Below are 22,650 nucleotides of genomic sequence, written 5' to 3' on the forward strand. Positions count from 1 at the left end.
TGAAAGGGAACAGGAGGACACAGTGCCTTTAAACACAATTGACACAGCCATCTGTCAGGCGCCGAGGGCATCTGGGAGAGATGCTCTCCATGCTCATCTGGCCAACTGGTCGACTGCGGGACCCTAATAATTACATTATCAAAGCCAGAGCATCGTCCACCGCATGAAACTTCAGACATTACTTATGGATGAAATGAGGTCAGAAGAGGTCAGAAAAGATGAGAGATGAGCTGGCCATGACAGCTGTCCAAGCTGCCCTTGAGATGCAACTCACAGCTTCAGAGCTGGGGCTGCATCTTCTCTTGGAGAAGAGGTTCTGTCCACCAGATTCGCTGCTGCTGTGGTGTTTCAACCCTGGGGCAAGTCTCCCAGGCAAAGCAACCCTCCTGGAGGAGGATGTAGGAAAAGCAAGCAAATACTGCTTTTAAAATATAAAAAGCATTAATCTCGTGTTTGTGCTTGTCTAGTGAGCTTTAATGCCAGGCTCGAAGCTCCCCAAGAGCAGTTATTAGCATTGTGGCTAGGCCTTAAGCAACTCTCTGAATGAAAGCATGTATCAGGCATGAATGAACAGACAGCTTGATGACAGCAAAAAACAACACATACACCCTGGTGTAGAGAGTTGACGAGAGAGAGCTTTTTATGAACAGATGTGATGAACATTGTGGTACCTGTCTCTTTTTGAATTATGGTTTTCTCAGGGTATATGCCTACTAGTGGGATTGCTAGGTCATATGGTAGTTCTATTTTTAGTTTTTTAAGGAACCTCCATACTGTTTTCCATAGTAGCTATATCAATTTACATTCCCACCAACAGTGCAAGAGGGTTCCCTTTTCTCCACATCCTCTCCAGCATTTATTGTTTGTAGATGTTTTTCAACATTTTTATTGTAGTATAATTGTTTTACAATGGTGTCTTAGTTTCTGCTTTATAACAGAGTGAATCAGCTATTCATATACATATATCCCCATATCTCCTCTGCCTTGCGTCTCCCTCTCACACTTCCTATCCCACTCCTCTAGGTGGTCACAAAGCACTGAGCTGATCTCCCTGTGCTATGCGGCTGCTTCCAACTAGCTATCTATTTTACATTTGGTAGTGTATATAAGTCCATGCCACTCTCTCACTTTGTCCCAGCTTCCCCTTCCCCTTCCCCGTGCCCTGAAGTCCATTCTCTATGTCTATATCTTTATTCCTGTTCTGCCCCTAGGTTCTTCAGAACCATTTTTTTAAAATTCCGTATATATGTGTTAGCATACGGTATTTGTTTTTCTCTTTTTGACTTACTTCACTCTGTATGACAGACTCTAGGTCCATCCACCTCACTACAAATAACTCAATTTTGTTTCTTTTTATGGCTGAGTCATATCCCATTGTATTTATGTGCCACATCTTCTTTACCCATTCATCTGTTGATGGACACTTAGATTGCTTCCATGTCCTGGCTATTGTAAATAGAGCTGCAATGAACATTGTGGTACATAACTCTTTTTGAATTATGGTTTTCTCATGGTATATGGCCAGTAGTGGGACTGCTGGGTCGTATGGTAGTTCCATTTTTAGGTTTTTAAGGAACCTCCATACTGTTCTCCATAGTGGCTGTATCAATTTATATTCCCACCAACAGTGCACGAATGTTTTCTTTTCTCCACACCCTCTCCAGCATTTATTGTTTCTAGATTTTTTGATGATGGGCATTCTGACTGGTGTGAAGTGATACCTCACTGTAGTTTTGATTTGCATTTCTCTAATGATTAGTGATATTGAGCATCTTTCATGTGTTTGTTGGCAATCTGTATATCTTCTTTGGAGAAATGTCTATTTAGGTCTTCTGCCTGTTTTTGGATTGGGTTGTTTGTTTTTCTGATATTGAGCTGCATGAGATGCTTGTAAATTCTGGAGATTAATCCTTTGTCAGTTGCTTCATTTGAAAATATTTTCTCCCATTCTGAGGTTTGATTTTCATCTTGTTTATGTTTTCCTTTTTTGTGAAAAAGCTTTTAAGTTTCATTAGGTGCCATTTGTTTATTTGTCTTTTTAATTCAATTTCTCTAAGAGGTAGGTCAAAAAGGATCTTGCTGTGATTTATGTCATAGAGTGTTATGCCTATGTTTTCCTCTAAGAGTTTTATAGTGTCTGACCTTACATGTAGGGCTTTAATCCATTTTGAGTTTATTTTTGTGTATGGTGTTAGGGAGTGTTCTAATTTCATTCTTTTACATGTAGCTGTCCAGTTATCCCACCACCACTTATTGAAGAGGCTGTCTTTTCTCCATTGTATATTCTTGCCTCCTTTATCAAAAATAAGGTGACCACATGTGCATGGGTTTAACTCTGGGCTTTCTATCCTGTTCTATTGACCTATATTTCTGTTTTTGTGCCAGTACCATACTGTCTTGATTACTGTAGCTTTGTAGTATAGTCTGAAGTCCAGGAGCCTGATTCCTCCAGCTCCATTTTTTTTTTCTCTCAAGATTGCTTTGGCTATTTGGGGTCTTTTGTGTTTCCATACAAAGTGTGAAGTTTTTTGTTCTCATTCTGGGAAAAATGCCACTGTTAGTTTTATAAGGATTGCATTGAATCTGTAGATAGCTTTGGGTAGTATAGTCATTTTCACAATGCTGATTCTTCCAAACCAAGAACATGGTATATCTCTCCATCTATTTGTATCATCTTTAATTTCTTTCATCAGGGTCTTATAGTTTTCTGCATACAGGCCTTTTGTCTCCTTAGGTAGGTTTATTCCTAGGTATTTTATTCTTTTTGTTGCAGTGGTAAATGGGACTGTTTCCTTAATTTCTCTTTCAGATTTTTTATAAGTGTATAGGAATGCAAGAGATTTCTGTGCATTAACTTTGTATCCTGCTACTTTACCAACTTTATTGACTAGCTCTAGTAGTTTTCTGGTAGCATCTTTAGGATTCTCTATGTATAGTATCAAGTCATCTACAAACAGTGACAGCTTTACTTCTTGTTTTCTGATTTGGATTCCTTTTATTTCTTTTTCTTCTCTGATTGCTGTGGCTAAAACTTCCAAAACTATGTTGAGTAATAGTGGTAAGAGTGGAAAACCTTGTCTTGTTCCTGCTCTTAGAGAAAAAGTTTTCAGTTTTTCACCATTGAGAATGATGTTGGCTGTGGGTTTGTCATATATGGCCCTTATTATGTTCAGGTAGGTTCCCTCTATGCCTACTTTCTGGAGGTTTTTTTTTTTTTATCATAAGTGGGTGTTGAATTTTGTCAAAAGCATTTTATGCATCTATTGAGATGATCATATGGTTTTTCTCCTTCAATTTGTTAATATGGTTTATCACATTGATTGATTTGTGTATATTGAAGAATTCTTGGATTCCTGGGATAAACCCCACTTGATCACGGTGTATGATCCTTTTAATGTGCTGTTGGATTCTGTTTGCTAGTATTTTGTTGAACACTTTTGCACCTGCGTTCATCAGTGAGATTAGCCTGTAGTTTTCCTACTTTGTCTTGCTTTGGTATCAGGATAATGGTGGTCTCATAGAATGAGCTTGGGAGTGTTCTTCCCTCTGCTATATTTTGGAAGAGTTTGAGAAGGATAGGTGTTACCTCTTCTCTAAATGTTTGATAGAATTTTCCTGTGAAGTCATCTGGTCCTGAGCTTTTATTTTTTGGAAGATTTTTTAATCACAGTCTCAATTTCAGTGCTTGTGATTTGTCTGTTTATATTTTCTATTTCTTCCTAGTTCAGTCTCAGAACGTTGTGCCTTTCTAAGAATTTGTCCATTTCCTCCAGGTTGTCCATTTTATTGACATATAGTTGCTTGTTGTAATCTCTCATGATCCTTTGTATTTCTGCAGTGTCAGTTGTTACTTCTCCTTTTTCATTTCTAATTTTGTATTTGTGTTCTCTTCCTTTTTTTCTTGATGAGCCTGGCTAATGGATTATCAATTTTGTTTTTCTTCTCAAACAACCAGCTTTTAGTTTTATTGGTCTTTGCTATCATTTCCTTTATTTCTTTTTCATTTATTTCTGATCTGATCTTTATGATTTCCTTCCTTCTGCTAACTTTGGGGTTTTTTTTTTTTTGTTTTTCTTTCTTTAATTGCTTTGGTGTAAGGTTAGGTTGTTTATTTGAGGTGTTTGTTGTTTCTTGAGGTAGGATTGTATTGCTATAAACTTCCCTCTTAGAAATGCTTTTGCTTCATCCCATAGGTTTTGAGTCGTCGTGTTATCATTGTCATTTGTTTCTAGGTATTTTTTGATTTCTTTGATTTCTTCAGTGATCTCTTGGTTATTAAGTAGTGTATTGTTTAGCCTCCATGTTTTTGTATTTTTTACAGATTTTTTTTTCCTTTAATTGATGTCTAGTCTCACAGCATTGTGTTCAGAAAAGTTATGTGATAAGATTCCAATTTTCTTAAATTTACCAATGCTTGATTTGTGACCCAAGATATGATCTATCCTGGAGAATGTTCCATGAGCACTTAAGGAGAAAGTGTATTCTGTTGTTTTTGGATGGAATGTCCTACAAATATCAATTAAGTGCATCTTGTTTAATGTATCATTTAAAGCTTGTGTTACCTTATTTATTTTCATTTTGGATGAACTGTCCATTGGTGAAAGTGGGGTGTTAAAGTCCCCTAGTTAAAGTCCCCTACTATGGTTGTGTTACTGTCGACTTCCCCTTTTATGGCTGTTAGCATTTGCCTAATGTATTGAGGTGCTCCTATGTTGGGTGCATAAATATTTACAATTGCTGTATCTTCTTCTTGGATTGATCACTTGATCATTATATAGTGTCATTCTTTGTCTCTTGTAATAGTCTTTATTTTAAAGTCTATCTTTTCTGATATGAGAATTGCTACTCCAGCTTTCTTTTGATTTCCATTTGCATGGAATATCTTTTTCTCTCCCTTCACTTTCTGTCTGTATGTGTCCCTAGGTCTGAAGTGGGTCTCTTGTAGCCAGCATATATATGGGTCTTGTTTTTGTATCCATTCAGCCAGTCTATGTCTTTTGGTGGGAGCATTTAATCTATTTACATTTAAGGTAATTATCAATATGTATGCTCCTATTACCATTTTCTTAATTGTTTTGGGTTTGTTATTGTAAGTCTTTTCCTTCTCTTGTGTTTCCTGCCTAGAGAAGTTCCTTTAGCATTTGTTGTAAAGCTGGTTTGGTGGTGCTGAATTCTCTTAGCTTTTGCTTATCTGTAAAGGTTTTAATTTCTCCGTCGAATCTGAATGAGATCCTTGCTGGGTAGAGAAATCTTGGTTGCATGTTTTTCCCTTTCATCACTTTAAATATGTCTTGCCACTCCCTTCTGGCTTTCAGAGTTTCTGCTGAAGGATCCGCTGTTAACCTTATGGGGATTCCCTTGTGTGTTATTTGTTGTTTTTCCCTTGCTGCTTTAATATTTTTTCTCTGTATTTAATTTTTGATAGTTTGATTAATATGTGTCTTGGCATGTTTCTTCTTAGATTTATCCTGTATGGGACTCTCTGTGCTTCCTGGACTTGATTAACTATTTCCTTTCCCATATTAGGGAAGTTTCCAACTATAATCTCTTCAAATACTTTCTCATACCCTTACTTTTTCTCTTCTTCTTCTGGGACCCCTAAATTCGAATGTTGGTGTGTTTAATATTGTCCCTGTGTTCTCTAAGACTGTTATTGTTCATTTGCTCTTTAGTTCTTTTAGGTCCTTGTTAAACGTTTCTTTTATTTCCTCCGTTGTATTTCCAAGATTTTGGCTCATCTTTACTATCATTACTCTGAATTTTTTTTCAGGTCAACTGCGTATTTCCTCTTCATATGTTTGGTCTGCTGTGTTTTTACCTTGCTCCTTCATCTGCTGTGTGTTTCTCTGTCTTCTCATTTTGCTTAACTTACTGTGTTTGGGGTCTCCTTTTGCAGGCTGCAGGTTCATAATACCTGTTGTTTTTGCTGTCTGCCCCCAGTGCCTAGGTTTGGTTCAGTGGGTGTGTAGGCTTCCTGGTGGACGGGACTAGTGCTTGTTTTCTGGTGGATGAGGCTGGATCTTGTCTCTCTGGTGGGTAGGACTGTGTCCCGTGGTGTGTTTTGGGGTATCTGTGACCTTATAATGATTTTAGGCAGCCTCTCTGCTAATGGGTGAGGTTGTGTTCCTGTCTTGCTGGTTGTTTGGCATGGGGTGTCCAGCACTGTAGATTGCTGGTTGTTGTGTGGAGCTGGGTCTTAGCATTGAGATGGAGATCTCTGGGAAAGCTTTCATTGTTTGATATTACGTGGAGCTGGGAGGTCTCTGCTGGACCAATGTCCTGAACTCGGCTCCTCCACCTCAGAGGCACAGGCCTGACATCTGGCCAGAGCACCAAGACCCTGTCAGCCACACAGAAGGCAAGGAAGAGGCCTCAGAAGAAACCAAACCTTGACCTTAGACTTCATCCTCCAGAACAGTGAAAAAATAAATTTCTGTTGTTTAAGCCACCCAATCTTCTGGTATTTTATTATGGCAATCCTAGAAGACTGGCAGAAGCACCTATAAGCCACCATCTCTGAGGGCTGCTCCCTGCCTTGGCCCCAGCCCAGTAGCCCCTTGACACCCAGAAAGTGGATCACAAAGCCCCAGATCTGCTCCAGCTGCTTGCAGGCACCTCAGAGGCCCCAGCGCTGGGTTGGAGCAGTTTGTAGATTCTTTGATGATGGCCATTCTGACCATTGTGAGCTGTTACCTCATTATGGTTTTGATTTGCATTTTAGTGATTAGTGATGTTGAGCATCCTTTCACGTGTTTCTTGGCAATCTGTATATCTTCTTTGGAGAATGTCTATTTAGGTCTTCTGCCCATTTTTGGATTGGGTTGTTTGTTTTTTTTGACATTTATGAGCCTCATATATTTTGGAGATAAATCCTTTGTCAGTTGCTTCATTTGCAGATATCTCTCCGATTCTGAGGGTTGTCTTTTTGTCTTGTTTATGGTTTCCTGTGTTGTGCAAAAGCTATTTACAATAGCAACCTAAGTGTCCATCGACAGATGAATGGATAAAGATGTGGCACATATATACAATGGAATATTACTTGGCCATAAATAGAAATGAAATTGAGTGATTTGTAGTGAGGTGGATGTACCTAGAGTCTGTCATACAGAGTGATGTATGTCAGAAAGAGAAAAACAAATACCATATGCTAACACATATATATAGAATCTAAAAAAATAAATTGTTCTGATGAATCTAGGGGCAGGACAGGAATAAAGATGCAGACGCAGAGGATGGACTTGAGGACACGGAGAGGGGGAAGGGGAAGCTGGGATGAAATGAGAGAGTAGCATTGACATATATACACTACCAAATGTAAAATAGATAAGTAGTGGAAAGCAGCTGCACAGGGAGATCAGCTCAGTGCTTTGTGATGACCTAGAGGGGTGGGATAGGGAGGGTAGCATGGAGGCGCCAGAGGGAGGGGACATGGGGATATATGTATATGTATAGCTGATTCACTTTGTTATACAGCAGAAACTAGCACAACATTGTAAAGCTATTATACTCCAATAAAGAAGTTAAAAAGAAGAACAGGTGTCATGGATGAAAAAACATTTTAAGTCTATTTCTTTGGTTGTACAGTCAAATAAAAAGATCTTCTCCTGTGAGTGATAGTTCACTGTTGTTTACCTAATTTTCTGGAGTAGACATATGAAGTTAGAAGTTCACTTGGAGAATTACAACAGGATTTACTCTATCTTATATATGAAGACACAAACAAAACCTTAAAACAAAATAATTTCAGTCTTTTACTAATGGCCCCTTACCTAGGGCCAGAAATATTAATAAAAGGAATAGATCTAGATGCTTAAATTTATCAAAAAATTTCTAGTTTCTTGCACAAGAAAATGACATACTGAACTGAGAATCGGTCACTTCATTAAGTGTTGCAAAGCACCTTTTCAATTTTACCCGAATGCTGTCCCAATTATAGCCACCACTTAGAAAGAAATACAAATACAATACACATAATCTTTGTGAAAAATATTAATATTAACCTCAAGGAGCTAAAGGTTAAAAAGAGCAGAGTTCCCATTTCTAAGTGTAATAAATCAGTCCAATTGTGAGTCAAGGCTGTAAAAACACGTCTAGAGCTTTCTACTGTAAACACAGTGAGATTAAGAACTTTTCTTTCTGAAGAAGCAAAAAATGCATTTCTAAACTGCAAGCCCTTCTAGCACATTGCTCAATGCCAAATGCAGCTTCCTCCTGTTGCGTTTTATGTTAACGTTTTCTTTTCACAGATGAAAGTTTCATTTTTTACTTTTTTATTTTTTGAAAGTTTCTTTTTTTTTAAAACAAAGGATACAAGAATATGTAGATAGTATTGGAGTGATGGCTGAGAGGAATAACAATAGTATGTAGTCTGGGAATTCTCTTCTATGTCACAATCTCTTCCCCTCCTGTGAGTGTAGCAAAATAATTGGCCAACATAATTAAATATGAATCCACATAACTTCAGACTCTGACCGTGGGATCAGTCCTTTGATAGGCTAAAACAGGTGCTTCATCCAGCCCTGTACTCCGAAAGCAAATTGGAAAACCTGTACTTCCTTTGATTCGTGAAAAGATGCATCTGCTGTAAATAAGAAGCACCTACTTGACATTTCCTTAGGAAGACATCTGAAACCTTAGAATGTATTTATCACAAATGTGGTGGTGATATTATAATACATTATAGTTCCTCAGGCCCAGTTTTCCCCACCAGCATTCATATATTCTTAAAGGGAAGATGTTTTCAGCTTACTTGGGAGATAGCAATACTACAGAACTAAAATAAAAGAAAGAAAGAAAGAAAAAACCATAATGTAATCAGCAGTTGGAAAATGATTCAATCATATTTACTGAAGACCTGTGATGGGCAGAGCTCTTTACCAGGTACCATGGAAAGGTATAAATAAAATAGCAAATGAGTTCCTTTTCTCAAAAGGCCTATAGTCAAATGGAAGAAACATATATAAACAAATGCATGTGAATCTTTAAAAATCAGCACATGCAAAACCAAGCACAAGTGAATACACACAAGTTTGTGCAAAGGCACCTCACTGGCAGGCTGATTTCATATGAGATGGCCTCCAAACTTGGGCTGCCAGGCACAGAAACACAGCTGCATGACAGTTCTGTCCACAATATCAACTTGGTCATTTTCTGTCAAAGCATTTATTTACTGTGAGTTAAGGTAGTAGTTCTACTGTTTGATAATATGATAAAGATTTAATAAAATTAATCCAATAATTGATTTACAGTCTTCTGTTGATTGTCTTGCACAGACTATGAATTTTACTTTAGCTATTGAAAATCTACTAGAAACATGCCAAGATAGTTTGTAGGTTTTTAACTTGAAATATTTAAAGAATGTACCAGAAAGAAGATAATTTTTTAGGTTAATTGGAAGGAAATGCGACACATTTCTAAGCTAATATAGGGATTTTAAATTTACAAGGCAAGGAATAAAAAAGCATCTTAACAGATTTTCCCCCCTTACATTAAGAATCACTAACGGAGACTATCATCTTAATTTTATAATCATCTTAACATTTTAGTAGGATAGAGAAAGAAGAAAGTATCTGGTTCTAAGAAATAATTTCTCATAGAAAATTTTAATAGTTACAGCCAAATCTCATAAACATTCTAAAGGAATAAGCAGAAGGTCTATCTGAGTACAGAAATACTTGCTGCTATTTTTTTAATAAAGATTCAACCCATAAGACAACGATGATACAATCATATACATGGTAGGATTACAGGCAGGAACATGAGTACAGTAAGAAATTACTGATCTCTATATTTGGGTTAAGAAATTCGGGAGACAAGTTAATTTTTAACAGTATTCACTCTGTCTGAACAGCTATACTTACAGCTGTGTAAGTGAATGGTCAAACAAGTTAGTCACAACTGTAACATCTATGAGTTACCACTTATTTTGAAAAGCAGTGTGGTTAGATTTAAATAATAAAAGCATTATTTCAAATCCATCTCTGCCATAAATGATCCGTTTTTCTAGAGTCTTCTTTAACATTTTTTTAATTTATTTTTATTTTTGGCTGCGTTGGGTCTTTGTTGCGGTGCACGGGCTTCTCATTGCAGTGGCTTCTCTTATTGCAGAGCATGGCGCGCGGGCTTCAGTAGTTGTGGCGCACGGACTTAGCTGCTCTGCGGCATGTGGGATCTGCCCAGGCCAGGGCTCGAACCCATGTCCCCTGCATTCGCAGGCGGATTCTTAACCACTGCACCACCAGGAAAGCCCTCTTCTTTAACATGTTGATGTACAGTCTATGGGCATATTATAAGAAATAGTATGCATCCAGCAGAATCAAAAACGAAGAACAAAATGATCAATAGATCCCAGATAAAACTGTCATATGTAAATTATTTATTTAAATTATATTAATCAGAAAATCCAACTAATTGTGATATTTCTGTCAATAGTTTAACAATAATAAAAAATATTGCTATTTAGAATTATATATATGGCACCCTTGAAGTACCTTCTGAATCATTAGTTTTGGAGATAGCGTATATGTCTTTTGTTTGTTTACAGATATTAATTCATACCAAATTGCTATCGAAAAAAAAAGGGTGGGAAGTTTGCAGTGGTATAGCGTAAACACACACACACACACACACACACACACACACACACACAAGATCTCTAAAATAAAAATACATTACTTAATGCAGTAGAGATAACAATTTAATTTTTTAAAAATCTTTTTTGAAACTGAGAATTGTAGAGAAACATGACAAGTGCCATTGGAATGCAGTGGAGCAGAAAGGTCCCTGGCCATGGAGTCAGGAAAGTCCAGTTCTAGGAGCAGGGATGGCTTTTTCTGTGTTTCAGTTTCCCCATCTGTACAAAGCCGAAGCCCTTGACCCCTCCCAGTGCTGATCTTCCTGTGCTCCAATTACGGGGTGGGAAAGAATCTTTCTCTGGCACTTCCCACGCATCCTGCATGTAGGCTGAAGATCTTAAAACCAAGCTGAACATAATGATAAATTCATGGGGGCATTGCTTAGTGAGTGGTCTTAAATAAACTGAAGAGCAAAAATTTCTGAGATTGGAATACTAAGAGTCAGTTCCCCAAACCATGCTATCTTCAACATTTCATCTGCACTGAAAGCAACATTCACTGTAAACTCATGCATAAAAATGCATTTTGTTTTAATTAACTTTGAACATGTTAATATGCTAATTTATACAAGTCAAAATGTATTTGATCACACATTTACAAATCCTGACCCGTGACACATTTTTCATGCTCAACTAGACATTTCTGTTAGATAATCTGTTCTAAAATATGGAACCTTTCAATATTTTTAGAAGCTACTTTAGTTATCTTCCAAAGATATTACAAGATGGTGGGAGCAAGGGAAGAAGGGAACCTTAGCCATTTTTATAAAACTGGCAAAACAGAACAGTTTGTAGATTGCCTCACGTTTGACAGGTGTTTGCATTGGGCACAATAGGAATTCCGCCCAGCCCAGTAAACACCGGGGAGCTGAGCTTGAAACGTTGGAGAAAGTTGGGTCCAGCTGGGAATGTTGCACCTTTAATTTCTTATGGTTGAATATGAACGGGGTGAAAAACTATAATTAGAAATTATACGGGATACAAAAAAAAGCACCTTCTGTGTCATAAAAGCAACGTGGGTTCTACCTGGTCCCTTTTGGGCTAAGTAAGCTGTTTGATCAGCTTCTTTCAGTCTCTGTGGATGTCCTTATATGAGTCTAATTGAAGGACTCCTGTTCTCTTTTTATTTTTGCTCTATGAAAAATGTATCAGAGATGTCATAATGAACTTTGATATGGTGAAATGATAATAATGTCCTAATTATATATAAAAATGTAATTACACTTGCTTCTATTATAGAAAAACTCCCTTTATAATGAAGTGTTATGTTGGAAAAAGATTTTCATTATAGGTGGATTCCTTTACTTGTTAATTTGAGCTCTGATTCATCACTTTAATATTAAAAAAGTTCTTTGTAAGTTACTTTTGATGTGTCTCATTTATGGTTCATTTTACTTCCTGGACACCACCAGGAGTCCAAATCCAAACTTCTTTAAAAGACACTTAAAAATACATCTTTCAAAAGAAATTCTTTCTAGATGGTGGAACAGCAGTAATCAAGAAAAATATTACTGACCTTCTCATTTACCTGAGCTCTGAAAACTTTTCTTTTGAAATTTGAAAATAAAAAGAGATGTGTGGCTTCTCAGATGTTTAAAAATCTGTCAGTGCATGAGGTAGTAATATGTAGACTATTTAAAAATAAGTTTTAGCCAAAAATCAATTATATGGGTAAAGTCATGGCACTCAAACAATATAGTTCCTTTTCTACTCCTTTTGGGATTGCTCAGATCATCATTTCACCAAATCAAGTACAAAATTGAGGAGTGCAATAAATCCTTCTTCCTTGTTCTTTGAAACAAACCAAAGTCTTGGTAGGAAAAATAATTAGATGATTAAAATTAGTTTTGAAATATTCAGTTATTCAGCTGAATCTGTCCACCATCACAGGAGATAAATATTTCAACATTAACATAGAAAAAAAGAGATTAAGCTATAAATTGTCAGAACCAACAAGAAAATGTAACTGGCATAAAGAAGACATTCAAAAATGTGGCAAGAAAAATAAAAAATTCACCTACAATTACCACAAAGCATTATATTTATTTTAGGACACCCACTTTTAGACTGTCAGTAAGATAAATTTGTTCAAAAATAATTTGCTTAGAGTACTGGGTCCTTTGAAGGGAGACTATGATTTAAACAGGTCTGACTTTTATAACATCACAGTCCCTATCTCTCTTTATTGTTCTATAATTTTTAAGTAGAATGGGAATCTTGAAAATTTTAGAGAATTCCAACTTCTTTGAGAACCTCTTCCCGAATTCGATGACTCTAGGAATTTCATTATAACTTTAGTTATGGGACTTTAAGGGAATCGTACTTGATTGCTCCCTCTCCACTGCCCTAACCCAACGTTCAGCTTTTTTAGTGAATCCTCTTGATTCTACCTCCCAAGTGTCTCTCATATCCACCTCCATCCCTCAGTTTAACCCACTGCCATATCTCATTCAGATTCCTGCAATGGCCTCCTAGTCTTTCTGCTTCCTCCCCAATCTATTCTCTGTAAGTCAGTTAATGACCTAGTAAATCATAAACCAAATCATGCCACCTCCATGTATAAATACTCATGGTTCACCTGTGCTCAGAATAAAACCCAAGCTCCTTACATGGCACAAGAGGCTGGCCATGGTCTGATGCTGATACATGCCTCCAACGTCACCTCCCACCACTCCACCATCAATGCTCAACTCCTCTCAACACACTTGCAGTCTCTTAAAAATACTGTGTTCTGCTCCCTCTGTCTAAGTGATCCTTTCCAAACGTTCCATGGCTGGTTCTTTTCAGGTCTGTTTCACTACTGCTGGAAGGGCCAGGCAGCCTGCCCAAGCAGGGCCCTACTTTGGCTGTTCTCTCTCCTAACACCCTATTTTCCCTTTCATTCTTCCCTCCCTAATTACTCAAGTATTTGTCTCATTGCTGCATCCTTAATAAGATGTGGCTTTCAAGAACAAGAGTCGTGCTAAGTCCCACATCCACTCCCCCATCTCCTGCCTCCAAGAATTGAACTTTCCCTGTTCTCCCAAATTTACCAAGCATTTCCACCCCACCAGGCTCTGCAAATACACTGCTCCCTGCCTGGATAGTGCTCTCACAATCTACAGACTTTCAAAATCTTTCTTGTCTTTCAAGACCCCACTCAACTTCCTTCCCATCTCAGAAGACTTCTTTGATTCTCATATTCAGAATTAATTTCTCCTGGAGTTACAGTACCACTTTATTTATATTATCAATCCCATCTTGGTGTGAACCAAGGTTGGGTATATAGAGGTCTGTCACCTTCATAACCACACTTCTGATTGTTTGGGGTATTTTTCTCAGTATGGGTTTTCTAAATTTTGGACAATATTTATTTGATGCCCCGCCTTCACCTCCTTTCAGCAAATAAATTGTATAACTTAATAGACAAAGGATATTTCCACTTATTAAACACAATGGTAAAGAAGTCAATGGTTTTCTCTACAAGAATTTTCATTGAAATGTCTAAAATCTTTGCTATTTGAGAAAGCAAGTTAATAGTAAAGTAATTCAAATTCCATTTGACAAATAGGGCAACAATGAGAACAATTATATTTCCGCCTTTACATTTTTACTTTTCTCCAGCTAAAAGCAGAGAACAAAGTTTGTCAACAGCCATTGCTAATATGGATGGTATATCGTAGGAATGTGAACATGATGAGGTCTCACAACAGCCATTTATAAGTCATTTACAGCAGGCATTTATTGAACTTCATAAGCTGCTTGTATGTTTTAGACATTAATCCTTTGTCAGTTGCTTCATTTGCAAATATTTTCTTCCATTTTGAGGGCTGTCTTTTCATCTTGTCTATTGTTTCCTTTGCTGTGCAAGTTTTTAAGTTTCATTAGGTCCCATTTGTTTATTTTTGTTTTTATTTCCATTTCTCTAGGAGGTGGGTCAAAAAGGATCTTGCTGTGATTTATATCATGGTGTCTTCTGCCTATGTTTTCCTCTAAGAGTTCTATACTGTCTGCTCTTGCATTTAGGGTTTTAATCCATTTTGAGTTTATTTTTGTGTGTGGTGTTAGTGTTCTAATTTCATTCTTTTACATGTAGCTGTCCAGTTTTCCCAGCACTGCCTATTGAAGAGGCTGTCTTTTCTCCATTGTATATTCTTGCCTCCTTTATCAAAGATAAGGTGACCAAATGTGCATGGGTTTACCTCTGGGCTTTCTATCCTGTTCCATTGATCTATATTTCTGTTTTTGTGCCAGTACCATACTGTCTTGATTACTGTAGCTTTGTAGTATAGTCTGAAGTCCGGGAGCCTGATTCCTCCAGCTCCATTTTTATTTCTCAAGATTCCTTTGTCTATTTGGGGTCTTTTGTGTTTCTATACAAATTTTGAAATGTTTTTGTTCTAGTTCTCTGCAAAATGTCATGGGTAGTTTGACAGGGATTGCATTGAATCTATAGATTGCTTTGGGTAGTATAGTCATTTTCACAGTGTTGATTCATTCTTCAAATCCAAGACATGGTGTATCTCTCCATCTGTTTGTATTGTCTTTAATTTCTTTCATCAGTGTCTTATAGTTTTCTGAGTACAGGTCTTTTGTCTCCTTAGGTAGGTTTATTTCTAGGTATTTTATCCTTTTTGTTGCAGTGGAAAATAGGAGTGTTTCCTTCATTTCTCTTCCAGATTTTTTGTCATTAGTGTATAGGAATGCAAGAGATTTCTGTACATTAATTTTGTATCCTGATAACTTTACCAAATTCATTGTTTAGCTCTAGTAGTTTTTTGGTAGCATCTTTAGGATTCTCTATGTATAGTATCATGTCATCTGTAAACAGTGACAGTTTTACTCATTCTTTTCCAATTTGGATTCCTTTAATTTCTTTTTCTTCTCTGACTGCTGTGGCTAAAATTTCCAAAACTATGTTGAATAATAGTGGTGACAGTGGACAACCTTGTTTTGTTCCTGATCTTAGAGGAAATGGTTTCACTTTTTCACCACTGAGAACAATATTGACTGTGGGTTTGTCATATATGGGTCTTTATTATGTTGAGGTAGGTACCCTCTATGCTCACTTTTTGGAGAGTTCTTTTTTTTTTTTTTTTTTTTTGCGGTACGCAGGCCTCTCACTGCTGTGGCCTCTCTCATTGCGGAGCACAGGCTTCGGACGTGCAGGCTCAGCGGCCATGGCTCACGGGCCCAGCCGCTCCGTGGCATGTGGGTTCCTCCCAGACCAGGGCATGACCCCACGTCCCCTGCATTGGCAGGTGGGCTCTCAACCACTGCGCCACCAGGGAAGCCCTCTGGAGAGTTTTTTTTTCATCATAAATGGGTGTTGGATTGTGTCGAAAGCTTTTTCTGCATCTGTCGAGATGATCATATTGTTTTTATCCTTCAATTTGTTAATATGGTGTAAACATTGGGTGATTTGTGTATATTGAAGAATCCTTGCATTCCTGGGATAAACCCCACTTGATTATGGTGTATGATCCTTTTAATGTGCTGTTGGATTCTGCTTGCTAGTATTTTGTTGAGGATTTTTGCATCTATGTTCATCAGTGAGATTGACCTGCTGTTTTCTTTCTTTGTGACATCTTTGTCTGGCTTTGGTATCAGGGTGATGGTGGCCTCATAGAATGAGTTTGGGAGTGTTCCTCTCTCTGCTCTATTTTGGAAGAGTTTGAGAAGGATAGGGTTAGCTCTTCTCTAAATGTTTGATAGAATTCACCTGTGAAGCCGTCTGGTCCTGGACTTTTGTTTGTTGGGAGATTGTTAATCATAGTGTCAATTTCAGTGTTTGTGATTGGTCTGTTTGTATTTTCTATTTCTTCGTGGTTCAGTCTCGGAAGTTTGTGCTTTTCTAAGAATTTGTGCATTTCTTCCAGGTTGTCCATTTTATTGGCATATAGTTGCTTGTAGTAATCTCTCATGATCCTTTGTATTTCTGCACTGTCAGTTGTTACTTCTCCTTTTTCATTTCTCATTTGGTTGATTTGGGTCTTCTCCCATTTTTTCTTGATGAGTCTGGCTAATGGTTTATCAATTTTGTTTATCTTCTCAAAGAATCAGCTTTAGTTTTATTGATCTTTGCTATCGTTTCATTCATTTCTTTTTCTTTTATTTCTGATCTGATCTTTATGATTTCTTTCCTTCTGCTAACTTTGGTGTTTTTTTTTTGTTTTTCTTTCTCTAATTGCTTTATGTGTAAGGTTAAGTTGTTTATTTGACATGTTTCTTGTTTCTTGAGGTAGGATTGTATTGCTGTAAACTCCCCTCTTAGAAATGCTTTTGCTGGATCCCGTAGGTTTTGGGTCATCATGTTTTCATTGTCATTTGTTCCTAGGTATTTTTTTTATTTCCTCTTTGATTTCTTCAGCGATCTCTCAGTTATTTAGTAGCATATTGTTTAGCCTCCATGTATTTGTATTTTTTACACTTTTTTTCCTGTAATTGATATCTAGTCTCACAGCATTGTGCTTGGAAATGATACTTGATATGGTTTCAATTTTCTTAAATTTACCAATGTTGGATTTGTGACCCAAGATATGATCTATCCTGGAGAATGTTCCATGAGCACTTGAGAAGAAGGTGTATTCTGTTGTTTTTGGATGGAATGTCCTATAAATATCAATTAAGTCCATCTAGTCTAATGCATCATTTAAAGCTTGTGTTTCGTTATTTATTTTCATTTTGGTTGATCTGTCCATTGGTGAAAGTGGAGTGTTAAAGTCCCCTACTATGATTATGTCACTGCTGATTTCCCCTTTTATGGCTGTTAGCATTTGCCTTATGTATTGAGGTACTCCTATGTTGGGTGCATAAGTATTTACAATTGTTATATCTTCTTCTTGGATTGATCCCTTGATCATTATGTAGTGTCCTTCTTTGTCTCTTTTAATAGTCTTTATCTTAAAATCTATTTTTTCTGATATGAGAATTGCTACTCCAGCTTTCTTTTGATTTCCATTTTCATTTATACAGTATAAATCCAAATTCTGCTCTGCAGCAGTTATTTCCACTATTTTATCTTCCAGGTCACTTATCCATTCTTCTGCCTCAGTTATTCTGCTCTTGATCCCTTCTAGAGTATTTTTAATTTCATTTCTTGTGTTGCCATCATTGTTTGTTTGCTCTTTTGTTCTTCTAGGTCCTTGTTAAACATTTCTTCTATTTTCTCCATTATATTTCTGAGATTTTGGATCATCTTTACTATCTTTACTCTGAATTGTTTTTCAGGTAGACTATTTCCTCTTCACTTGTTTGGTCTGCTGGGTTTTTACCTTGCTCCTACATCTGCTGTGTGTTTCTCTGTCTTCTCATTTTGCTTAACTTACTGTGTTTGGGGTCTCCTTTTCACAGGCTGCAGGTTCATAGTTCCTGTTATTTTTGGTGTCTGTCCCCAGGGGGTGAAGTTGGTTCAGTGGTTTGTGTAGGCTTCCTGGTGGAGGCGTGCCTGTGCTCTGGTGGGTGGGGCTGGATCTTGTCCTTCTGGTGGGGTAGGCCATGGCAGGTGGTGTGGTTTTGGGGTGTCTGTGAACTTAGTATGACTTTAGGCATCCTCTCTGCTAGTGGGTGGGGTTATGTTTCTGTCTTGCTAGTTGTTTGGCCTGGGGCATACAGCACTGGAGCTTACTGACCATTGGGTGGGGCTGTGTCTTAGTGTTAAGATGGAGATCTCTGGGAGAGCTCTTGCCAATTCATATTACATGGGGCCAGGAGGTCTCTGGTCGTCCAGTGTCCTGGACTCAGCTCTCCCACCTCAGAGGTTCAGGCCCGACACCTGGCTGGAGCAACAAGGCCCTGCCAGCCACACGGCTCAGAAGAAAAGGAAGAAAAAAAAAAAGAACAGATAGAAACCCAAACCAAATGGTAAAAGCAAAACTAAACAGGCAAAGTCACACTAAGAAACATACACATACACAGTCCTAAAAAGAAACAAACAAACAAACAAAAAGAAAAAACTGAACAGACAGAACCCTAGGACAAATGGTAAAAGTAACGTTAGACACAATCACACAAAGAAACATACACATACACACTCACAAAAAGAGAAAAAAGGAAACAAAATTTAAAATAAAAATAGTAAAATTATAAAAATTAAGAATAAAAATTTTTTTAAAAAAGAAGAGAGCAACCAAACCAAAAAACAAATCCACCAATGATAACAAGCACTAAAAACTAAACTAAAATAAACATAAAACCAAAAACAAATCAGATGCAGAAAGCAAACCCCAAGTCTACAGTTGCTCCCAAAGTCCACTGCCTCCTTTTTGGGAATATTCATTGTCTATTCAGGTATTCCACATATGCAGTGTTTATCAAGTTGATGGTGGGGATTTAATCCGCTGCTCCTAAGGCTGCATGATGAAATTTCCCTTTCTCTTCTTTGTTCACACAGCTCCTGGGGTTCAGCTTTGGTTTTGGCCCTGCCTCTATGTGTAGGCCGCCCTCAGGCATCTGTTCCCCACCCAGACGGGGGATTAAAGCAGCAGCTGATTAGGGCTCTCTTCCTCACTCAGGCCCGGGCAAGGGAGGGGTATGGTAGTCATAATTGGAATGCGGGGCGAGCCTGCAGCTGCAGAGGCCAGCATGACATTGCAACAGCCTGAGGCACTCCGTGTGTTCCCCCAGGGATGTTGTCCCTGGATCACGGACCCTGGCATTGGCTGGCTGCACAGGCTTCCAGGGGGCTGAGGGTAGTGACCTGCGCTTGCACACAGGATTCTTGGTGGCAGCAGTGGCAGCGAGCGTTAGCGGTTCAGGCCCGTCTCTGTGGTCTGAGCTGATAGCTGCTCCTCACACCCGTCTCTGGAGATCATTGAGTCAGTGCTCTGCCTTCTGTGGGCACACAGGGAGGGAATCCCTTCTCCTCGCACACCCCAAAACAATGGTCTCTTGCTTCTCCAGCAGGTCCAGACTTTCTCCCAGACTCCCGCTAGGCTAGCTGTGGTACACTAGCCCCCTTCAGGCTGTGTTCACACAGCCAACCGCAGTCTTCTTACTGGGATCTGACCTCCGAAGCCCGAGCCTCAGCTCCCAGCCCCCACCCATCCCGGCGGGTGAGCAGAAAAGCGTCTCAGGTTGGTGAGTGCTGGTCAGTACCGATCTTCATTGTGGGAATCTCTCCACTTTGCCCTCTGCATCCCTGTTGCTGCACCCTCCTCCATGGATCCAAAGCTTCCCCCCCACCCACCCACCCCCTGTCCCTACCAGTGAAGGGGCTCCCTAGCGTGTGAAAACTTTTCCTCCTTCACAGCTCCCTCCCAGAGGTGCAGGTCCTGTCCCTATTCTTTTGTCTCTGTTTTTTCTTTTTTCTTTTGCCCTACCCAGGTACGTGGGGAAGTTCTTGCCTTTTGGGAAGTCTGAGGTCTTCTGCCAGCATTCAGTAGGTGTTCTGTAGGAGTTGTTCCACATGTAGATGTATTTCTGATGCATTTGTGTGGAGGAAGGTGATCTCCATGTCTTACTCCTCCACCATCTTGTAGGGTCTCCCTCATAAGACATTTTGAGATTTTCATTTCTCTACTTGTAAGATCTTTCAAGTTGTCTCATTTTAAATGTTAAAAGGGTGAAAGAATGTATATATGAGTCATCTCTGAAAATAATTTTCCAAGATTATTAGTACTGAGAAAATTCTTTTCAAAATTCCTCTTTTTAAAAAAATCTTAGCAATGTCTCTTTTCCTAGTAAACTATATCATATTCAGTCTTTCAACAACTAGTATTTGAATCCAGAAGGTAAAATCTAAAACACGACTTGGTGTGGTGTTTCTGAAAGAATTATGTTCCACTAATTGCATATAGCAATTCAGTATAAATTGAATCAGATAAGAGGTTTATTATTTTCTTATATGGGGGCTAGGCACTCATTGGCTAATATGGAGATGCCCTAGTCAACAGGGACTTTGCTTCTTCTAGTTTGTGCTCTACTGGTTTTAGTCACAGCTTTTATTCTCAGTATTGACACATGGCCCAACGTAGCTGCTGGAGCGCCAGCTTAACTACTGAATTCCAGGCAAGAAAAAAGAGGAAGGGGAAGAAGGACAAAAAAGTCATGTTTCCTAGCTGAGTCAATTCTCTTAAAGAGATTTCCCAGAAATCCTGCCCAATGTGTTAATATCTTCTGCTTATACTTCATTAACCATCCTTACCAAAAGAAGGATGAGAGCAACCAAACCAAAAAACAAATCCACCAATGATAACAAGCACTAAAAACTAAACTAAAATAAACATTTTAGTTTAGTAAACTAAAGTAATCTTTATCTAGGCATGTTACTGTTTGGAATAAAATCATGACTTTGTTAGTAAGGAATGAGAGAAGAAAGGATATTGGGAAAACCACATTCTGTAATGCTGAAATGACTTATATACTTGAAGATAAATATTTTTAACCTTATCTCATGCCCTCTCCTGTTCACTCACTCTGCTCCAAACATAATAGCTTCCTGGTAGGACCTGTAGAATTCCTACAAGTGCTTTCCTTCTCCATTGAAAGTTTGTCATCTGACATTTTCCATGGCTGGCTCCTTCTCACTTTTCAGGTAAAATGCCATCTCCTCAGCAAGGCTGTCCTCACAACTCTAGTCTGTAAGAGCCTCCATCCCTAACCCTGTTATTCTCTCCATGATACCCTGCTTCATCTCCCAAACCACTTAACACAGTCACTAATTGCTGCTTTTATGTATTGCTTATTAGTTTATTACTTGTATATCCCTAAAGAGAGTGTAAACCCCATAAGAGCAGAGGTCAGCCTTCAACACTCTTGTTTTCCCAGAACCTCCTCTCATGCCTAACGTGTTGTAGGGTTCAATAAACCCTTGTTAAACAAATCAGGAAAAAAACACCAAGAAAATTGTTATTCAATGAATAAATAAAAACATCACTTTGCCAATACCTTCCTTTTGTGTGACCAGTTAAATCTTAAATCCCCTCTTACAGTTATGATCTGTTTGAGTCACAAGAATCAGGCTTCATATCTGACAACCGAGGCAGTTCAGTTGGCTGGAATCAATCTGCTGAACCCAAGAGTTTCTCTCCCTCTGCATGACAAGGTAGGAAAGTTGGATTCATCTGCAAGCTTGGCTATGAAAGTCTCCGAGAGAGAGAAACACCCCATCAAGCACACAACCTTTTCCAAATGATTCTTGCAGGGACCTAGTCAGACTACCCAGGTATCTTTTTTTGTTCCTTTAATGCATCAGAAGTTTATGGAGAAAAGTGATTCTCAAGCTTTCCTCCAACTTAGTATTTTACCTGACATTCTTATGATGTCAATGGAAGGATGGAAGAAATACAAACAATGAAAGAAAAGAAAGAAGAGAGGGTAAGAGGGAGGGAGAAGGAAAAAAAGAGAAAGGAAGAGAGAGAGAAAGTAGGAAAACAGAGCCTTTAGTTCCAGAGGAGAACTTTCCGTTGTGGCAGTTTGAGTCCCAGACTTTGGAGAATTGCTGGAAGACGTTTTAGCATCTCATTCTTCAAGTAGCTCATTAGGGTGATGAAAACCCTGTGATGAAGGAGCAGTGCCATGTTTGAAGAGCCAGGGGTTCCTGTTATCCTGAATTATTAAGTAGTCAATATTCAGTGGACCACTGCCTGCCCGTCTGTCTTCAGCAGGTGGTGGCCCTCTGCCTTTCTCTGGAAAGCAGCTGCTTCCTCCCAGCCTCCCCAGAGCCTGCAACAGCCATTTGTTTCGATTTAAGACAGACACTGTCATTATTTTGTGCAGAACTTCACAGAAATGTTTCCTACTAAATGCTTGAACCATCTGAGTAGCACCAGGCAGACTGCTGGCTTCATTAATAATGTACCCATGCTTATCAATAGGTTTAGACAACTGGTATTTAGAAGCTTCTTTGGAAGGAGTGGGGTGGATTTTTTTCAAACCAGTTAGCTTCAATCTGTCAGTTCCTTGATGTTGACATTACATCCAACTGTGTTCTGAAAACCAGAGGTGTTAAAACTGTCTGGGCTGTTCTCTCTTGCTTTTAAGTGCTTCTTGATGAAGTTATGTCATGGTGGTTGGCTTTCCCTACTTTCTGCCCTTCC

The sequence above is a fragment of the Aethalodelphis obliquidens genome, unplaced genomic scaffold (genome assembly GCF_003676395.1).
Source record: "Aethalodelphis obliquidens isolate GAN/ISIS:26980383/991018 unplaced genomic scaffold, ASM367639v1 scaffold17, whole genome shotgun sequence".
Lineage (NCBI taxonomy): Eukaryota > Metazoa > Chordata > Mammalia > Artiodactyla > Delphinidae > Aethalodelphis > Aethalodelphis obliquidens.